The following is a 7,901-nucleotide window of genomic DNA, read 5'->3' as shown; positions in this document are numbered from 1 at the left end:
TCTCCACCACCATGATTGTTTGTTATTTTCCAAGCAATGACTATGTTCTTTGTTGGTTTTATATTTGAATAGTCCACACAAAAAAGGGTGTCAGCTCTGGGAGCTACGCCATTTGGGCTGTGTGCTGTGTGCATTAATGGCTGTGTGCCCTTGGGCTAATGGACACACCCCTCTCTCTGCCTCAGTTACCTCATGTATAAAATAAAAATATCTTCCCTGTGGGACGGTGACCATCAAATGAATTAGTTAATACATGCAAAAAGACTTAGAGCAGTGGTTGGCACATACTCCTCAATAAATGTAAGTTATTTTTTTTTTGCCATTTTCCTGATGAAGAGCCTGAGGATCAGAGAGGTGACACAGAGTCCATGAAAAAGGTCAGTTGGACAACAGACTTGGCTTATCAACGTCACAAACTCCTTCATCACTGTTATCATCCTTCCTCAGAATTGGGAGGAAGCACACTTACTAAGTGTATTTGACACTGTGCTGATCACTACCCATATTTTCTCAATTATGTCTTCCAAAAAAGAGAACTGAATTTCAGAGAAACAAATAAGATGGTCTGGATTGTACAGCTGGTGGGATTTGAACTCATGTTTATACAGCGCAAAAACCATGCTCATTCCATTATAACTTAATGTGTCCCATTCTTGAATTTCAAATACAAAACTTGGGTGTGAAAAATCTTGTGGTCTTAGGATCCTGCCTCCAGCTCCCACAATGCACTGGTCAGTCTCCTTTTGTGAGTCAGCTTTGCGTGTGTTTGTGTCTTATCCATGGGGATGAAAAAAGATGATCTGACCTCAAAGCATCCCTCAGACACAGGCAAGTAGGAAGGCAAAAATAAGCCTAGTATTGGCCTCAAAACAGTTTGCAAACTGGGTTGGAGAAGGTGTCAGGCTTTGATGACCTCAAACACAAAAGCCCATTTTTCTAAGATCTGGAGAAAATTCTTGCTTTCTGTACCTCTTGTGTTTGCTGTAATGTACTCCTGAAGACACCTGGCCATTGGCCCTGTGGCTGCCTAAGAAACCTCCGTTTTCAGAGTCCTTGAAGCCGGGAGGAGGATACAGCATCAGTCAGTCATCATGACCTGATGGTCTGGCACTTTGGGAAGTTTTCCAGCCTGACCCCTGCCATGTGACCTTATCCTGAGAAACTCAGTTATAGGAACTTTGGGAGCTGTATTAGTTATCTATTGCTGCATAACAAATTACCCCAAAACTTAGTGGTTTAAAACAACAACAAGCATTTATCATCTCATACAATTTATGTGGGTCATGTATTTGGGAGCAGCTTAGCTGGGTGGTTCTGTCTTGGGGTCTCTCATACAGTTGCAGTCAAGCTGTTGGCCAGGGCTGGAGTCCTCCCAAAGCCTCACTGGGGCTGAAGGATCTGCTTCCAAGATGGCTCAGCCACATGGCCAGAAAGTTGACGCTGGCTGCCGGCAGGAGCCCTCAGTTCTCTGCCATGTGAACCACTTCATAAAGGCTGCTTGAATGTCTTCACAACATGGCAGCTGGCTTCCCCCACAAGCAAATCATCTGGAAAAAGAATAAGGTGGAAGTCACAGCGTCTATTTTTCCCCCCAGCTTTATTTATTTATTTGTTCATTTATTTTTTTGCTAAGGAAGATTGGCCCTGAGCCAACATCTGTTGCCAATCTTCCTCTTTTTTTTTTTTCCTCCCCAAAGCCCCAGTACATAGTTGTATAGCCTAGTTCTAAGTCATTCTAGTTCTTCTATGTGGGATGCCGCCACAGCATGGCTTGATGAGCAGTGTGTATGTCAGTGCCCAGGATCTGAACTGGCAAACCCTGGGCCACAAAAGTGGAGCATGTGAACTCAACCACTTGGCCGTGGGGCTGGCCCCACTCCCAGCTTTATTGAGACATAATGGGCTTACAACATTCTGTAAGTTTAAGGCATACAATGTGATGATTTGATATATGTATATACTGCGAAATGATTCCCACACTAAGGTTAGGTAACACATCCATCACCTCACATAGATACCATTCTTTTGTGTGCGTGGTGAGAACTTTTAAGATCGACTCTCTTAGCAACTTTCAAATATACAATACAGTCTTGTTAACTAGAGCCACCATGCTGTACATTACATCCCCAGGACTTATTCATCTTATAACTGGAAGTTTGTACCTTTTTTTTTTTTAAAGATTGGCACTTGAGCTAACAACTGTTGCCAATCTTCTTTTTTTTTTTCCTGCTTTTTTCTCCCCCAAATCCCCCCAGTACATAGTTGTATATCTTAGTTGCAGGTCCTTCTAGTTGTGGGATGTGGGATGCCCCCTCAACGTGGCCTAACGAGCAGTGCCATGCCCTCCCCCAGGATCCAAACCCTGGGCCGCCGAAGCGGAGTGTGCGGACTTAACCACTCAGCCACAGGGCCAGCCCCTGGATTTTTTAGATGCTACATATAAGTGAGACCCTACAGTGCTTTATAAGCTAGCTCAGAAGACACGCTGTCATTTCCACAATTTATACATTTCCATTCCATTTATACAAGTGAGCCCTATTCATCGTGGGAAAGAACTGTGCAGGGACACGAAAGCCAGGAGGCCAGGATCATCGGGCCGTCCTGAATGCTGGTTACCACGGGAGTTGTTTTCTCTGAGCTTCTGTTTCCTCTTTCGTAAAAAAGATCATTATTTTGACTTCACAGCAATATACTTGCATTCATTCAGCCACTCACTCAAAAACAAAGACTTATTAGATCCTTGTCCCGTTACAGGCTCTGTGGTAGGGGCTGAGGATCCAGTGAAGAGCAGTCATCGTAGTTACCGTCTTTCTGTCTGCATGGAGCTTTCTGGGGAGACAGACAATAAAATAAACACAAGAGTAAAAGTAAGATGACTGGTGTGATATGTAATGAAGACAGTGAATTGGGGTTGGGAGCGGGCCTTCTGACTGGAGCTAACTCTTGGCCTCCCCACGCCTTCCCTCTGCTACCCATTCACACGCAAGAACTGGAACTTCAGACCTAGGAATGGGGACAGGAAGAGAAACTGGCCATTCAGGAAGCCCTCACCGACTCTCGGCTGCCCCAAGACCTTTTGCAGTCTATTCCCTAGTTGAATTTCCACCGCTCACGCCCCGCAGTGCAAGCTGTGATCCGGCTCAGCTGGGCTCACTTTTCTGCAAACATAGTCTGGGCAGCCCTTCTCTGGCTTTGATCGCGTGAAGTCCTACACAGAATGCACTCCCTGCCTCGCCCCGCCTCTCCTCTCTCTCCCTCTCACACATCCCACTCAAGTCGGGTCAGGTTCCACATCCTAAAAAGGTCCCAAAGAGGGGCCCGTCCTTTTCTCCAGGAATATTTGCTGTAGGTACAACGCATTTTGCATGAATATCCGCAGACATATTCATATTTGACTTTTCTTGTTCACATGAAATACAGACGGCTCTGGCTCACTCCCAGAGAGCACTTCCTTAACCTTGCAGAGGGTACCGAGGAAACCAAGACCCAGCACCCACCCTCACCGCGGGCGCCGTGCTCACCGCTCCTCCCTTGTCTCCGTTCTCTGCACTAACTGGGGCGTTTGTTGCTTAGGTCTACTGGAGTCTGAGACAAAAACACACCTGCGAAACGGCCAGCAGGAACGGAATCCCGGAATGATCCACAGCACGGAATGGAGCGACCCCAAAGGCTTCCCAGGAAGGTTCTCAAGAGTTGTTCCCTCTTTCAGTCCCTTTTCTGTGGATTGGCTTCATATATTTTTGTGGCTAGTAAAATTATTAAAAATTCCTACTTTGGCTTAATAAATTAGCTTTAAAATGTTAATTACCATAAAATCTTGGGAGGTTCTTACTTTTCAAAATGCAGTACTCAAATATTCGATGAAACATTGTTCAAATACTGAAAAAAATAAAATCATTAAGAAATAAGTAGGGCCAGCCGCATGGCTCAGCCGTTAAGTTCAGACGTCCCGCTTCGGCAGCCCAGGGTTCGCCAGTTCGGATCCCAGGTACAGACATGGCACCACTTGGCACGCCATGCTGTGGCGTCCCACATATAAAGTGGAGGAAGATGGGCATGGATGTTAGCTCAGGGCCAGTCTTCCTCGCAAAAAGAGGAGGATTGTCAGCTGATGTTAGCTCAGGGCTGATATTGCTCAAAAAAAAAAAAAAAAGTAAATTATGACATGCATTTTATGGAGTTAGAGTAATTAAAGATAAATTAATCTATGTATAATAACAGCAAAAGATGTTCAAATCATATGTGGATTTTTAAAAAGTTACTTGCAGAAATCATGTTTTAAAAAAAAAACACAGAAAACAAAACTTTATAAAAAGTAAAATACCCAGGGGGAGAGGATTAGGGTTGGGAATATTAATCCACAAACACTTGAAGTTGGTCTGTAATGTTGGATTTTATTTATTTATTTTTGGTGGGGAAGGTTTGCCCTGAGCTGACATCTGTGCCAATCTTCCTGTTTTGTATGTGGGATGCCCCCTCAGCAGGGCTTGATGAGCTGCATGTGGATCTGCACCGGGGATCCGAACCGGTGAACCCTGGGATGCCAAAGCAGAGTGTGCAAACTTAACCACTACACTACCAGGCCGGCCCCTACTGTTGGAATTTTTATAAGTGGGAATATATTTGTGCTCTACTTGCATAACTAAAAGAAATAAAAATAAAATATTTATAAGTGGATGGTTTTTTAAAATAGACTTAAAGGTGCTTGGATTGTCTTTTCAGACGTTAAGGAATGTGGAGGAGCTGCCCTCTTGTGGAGCTTCTGGAATAGTCTTTAAATGGTCACTCAGAAATCAAAGAATTTATTGTGTTTAGTTCACAAGATTCTGGAGTTGCAATTTCTGAGTTACAGGTCAACCCCTCATGTTTGTCCTGTGAGAAAGAAGACAATAAAGGTTCAGTGTTTTACCCAAAGTCACGTAGAGTTTTAGGTAAGTCAGAGTTACAGATCAAGGCTTCTGACTCCTACCTGCCTCAATCGTGCGTCAACAAGTGTTTGATATCAACTGTGTTTGGAAAGAGTTCAGGTGCTGGATGATATACAGTTTGTGGCGGCTACAAGTCACTTAATAAGAAGAATGTGGAATGCTGACCATGTCGCCAGGATCTTGCTGGGAGCTGAGAAACAAAGGTGGATAATGCTTTTATTGTGTAGTGGATTGTAAAATTTAATATAATTGACACGTTTAATAATAGGATTACCCTCACAGCTGCATCTAATCATTAAACAAGCATCATATAATAAGCAACAGCAGCCTACTGCTGGGGAGGGGTAAGGGCATGGAGAGAGGCCCCTGCTGAGCCACAGGTGCACAAAGAAGGTGACAACCCAGGATAGAGCAGGAACACTGAAGAAAACAACAAAACCCTGGCACCATAGCATCCCCCACCCCGGTCCCCCGCCAACCACAAGGTAACACTAGAGAAATGTGAAGTCAGGGGTTCAGTTCTGATGATTGTAGCAACAACACACCCAACCCACTTAAACTCCTAACTAGACTTTAGCAGTGCCCCACTCTGACCACCTAGTAGCAGAAGAGGCATGCCTACTTCCAGACATAAATATTTACTTCAGTCACTACCCTCTACATCAACACAGATGCACTCAGTCAAACTAGATGACACACAAAAAAGCAAGGAAAGAGAAACCACTGTCAAAGACACAAGATACAGAACCAGATTCAGAGATGACCCAGATATTGGAAATATCGGAAAAGGAATTTAAATTAATGATGGTTAATAGGTTCTAGTGGAAAAGGTGGATGATATGCATGAGCAGATGGTGAAATGTCAGTGGAGAGATCAGAACTATAAAAGCAAAATAGAAATGCTAGAAATAAAAAAAAACACACACACAAAAGCAGAGATGAAGAGCCAAGGAAGGAACTGGCAAACTTGAAAGTGGGTTCATAGAAATCACCCAAAAGGAAAAATAGAGGAAAAACAGAAAGTAAACATAACAGCATAAGAGCTGCAGGAGAATTTTGAGCAGTCTAACGTGGTGTAACTAGAATCCCAAAAGGGGAAGAGAGAACAGGAGGTAAACAGGGCCCTGGGACGGGCGGCATGCTGTCCAGTTTGGCTTCACTTTCTCCCTTCTTTGCAGCCCCGTGCCTCACCTTCCCTCAGCTGTGCTCCCACCTTTAAGATCAGAGGCTGTCTGGTGCCAGCTGTACAGAGGAAACCTCAGGTCTTTGGGAAGCGAGGATAGTTGCTTCATCTTGTGCATGAGGGACAGGATCTGTGGTGTCTAGTTGCTACATTTCATCTATTTTAAGGTACACATTGTAACATTTTTGAAAATAGTGTCTTAAAGTTGGTGGGGTGTCAATATAACGGATTTTTTCTTTCAATGATATTAAAACAATGATGCATCTTACAGTTTACATCTTCAATTTCATGAAATACTAGTACTATTTTAAAAAATTATTGTAAAACAAAGTGCAGAAAACCATACAAAACAGCTAATGGCTTGATAAGTTATTATAAGGCTAACACCTTACCTTATGGTATGGATAGCTTAATAAGCTATTATGTTCCTGTAAGACAAACCCGGTCATAAAATACACCACCCAGGAAATAAAAGCTCTGCCAGCCACTCCCGGAATCCCCCCGACTGGCTTTGTCCTAATCCAGTGCCCTCCCCACCCCCGGGAGTAACCACTCTCCTGAATTTTATACTTATCGCTTCCTCGTGCATTTCTATTTTTTATCACCAAAGTGTGCATCCCTAAATGATCTACTTTAGTTTTGTCCATTTTTTAATATAGAACTTCCCTCTCCATCCCTTTCCTTACAAAGTGTCTGTTGAAAATCCCAGGGTATTAACCTGTAGTTTCTCACAGTCTGGAATTGCTAATGACACTTTGTGCTGAGGAACTCATGTTCCTCTGATCATCCAGCAGTGTGATCAGACTCATCTCCAATCTCCTGCAAGATTGTGGAGGATGCTGAGTTCTTTCATTCAGAGGCATGAAATGTGTGATTGTCTTTTTGTGATATTAACCACTCCTGATGCTCAAAGTCTAAATCCATTGGTCCACTGGGGGTTGCAAAATGGTGATACTATCTTTCTTTTTGTTAGTTAGAACTCTAAAAAGAGATTTCCCCTCCATTCATCTGCTGTTTGGTTACCCAGTGGTACAGTTCAGAGGAAAGACAGGAAAAATGATTGATATTTCTCCTTTATTTTCCTATTTTCAAGATAGTAAATTGATGTTCTGTCATTCTCTGAAGATGACAAGTTTCTTTAATATGTTTATGATGGGTTTCAATAAATTGTAATTAGTATGCTTTTTCAAGACCAAATTTTCTCATGTTTGGACAGTGGGAGCCTCTTTAAGTTGGATCCTAATTTTTTTTGAAATTACAGAGTAGCCTGTGATCACTTCTGTGTTAACAAGATAGTCCAGGCTTATCTTTTACATTTCCAGCCAGACTATTTTACCAAGAAGCTCTGATTTCTTTTAATGAAAAATAGTATTTGAAGACTACAAGCAGAGTAAGAGAGATGCTTATTGATACTGGATTGGTTATTTCTAGGTCTCTTCAGTGTGTATATATATGTAGTACATATGCATATATATACAGTGTGTGTATACATACCTAAATATTTTATCTAAGTTTCTATCAGTACTTCTAATTCAAATTCATAACTACAGGGATTTAAAAAACATTAACCCACTCTGTATTATATCTGTATCTCCTTTTCCCCACATCAAGAATCCTGGTTCTCAAGAAAATTAGAGATGAATTAAAATATCCCATAAATATTCATTTACTTTATCCCACATTATACACACAACAGTCCTAAAGTGACAATACTATCAAACTGCCACCATCTAAACCAAATGTCCCTGGACATCTCTTCCTGTTAGTCGTACTGCCTCTGTCTTCTGGAC

General features: G+C 42.4%; 1 long non-coding RNA gene across 1 annotated transcript; it reads right to left on the bottom strand.

The window, feature by feature from the left end:
• Positions 1–605: 605 nt before the first annotated feature.
• On the bottom strand, positions 606–3,592 carry LOC106842416 (uncharacterized). The gene is made up of 3 exons (XR_001400912.3): positions 3,522–3,592; positions 2,716–2,829; positions 606–1,547 (listed from the first exon to the last, which is right to left on the bottom strand). It is a non-coding gene; the product is annotated as an uncharacterized lncRNA (long non-coding RNA).
• Between the last annotated feature and the right edge of the window lie 4,309 nt (positions 3,593–7,901).

This window comes from Equus asinus, chromosome 30 (assembly GCF_041296235.1).
Source record: "Equus asinus isolate D_3611 breed Donkey chromosome 30, EquAss-T2T_v2, whole genome shotgun sequence".
NCBI classification, from domain to species: Eukaryota; Metazoa; Chordata; class Mammalia; order Perissodactyla; family Equidae; genus Equus; species Equus asinus.
Note: the sequence above shows the minus strand (reverse complement) of the source record. Positions and strands in the feature narration are given on the sequence as shown.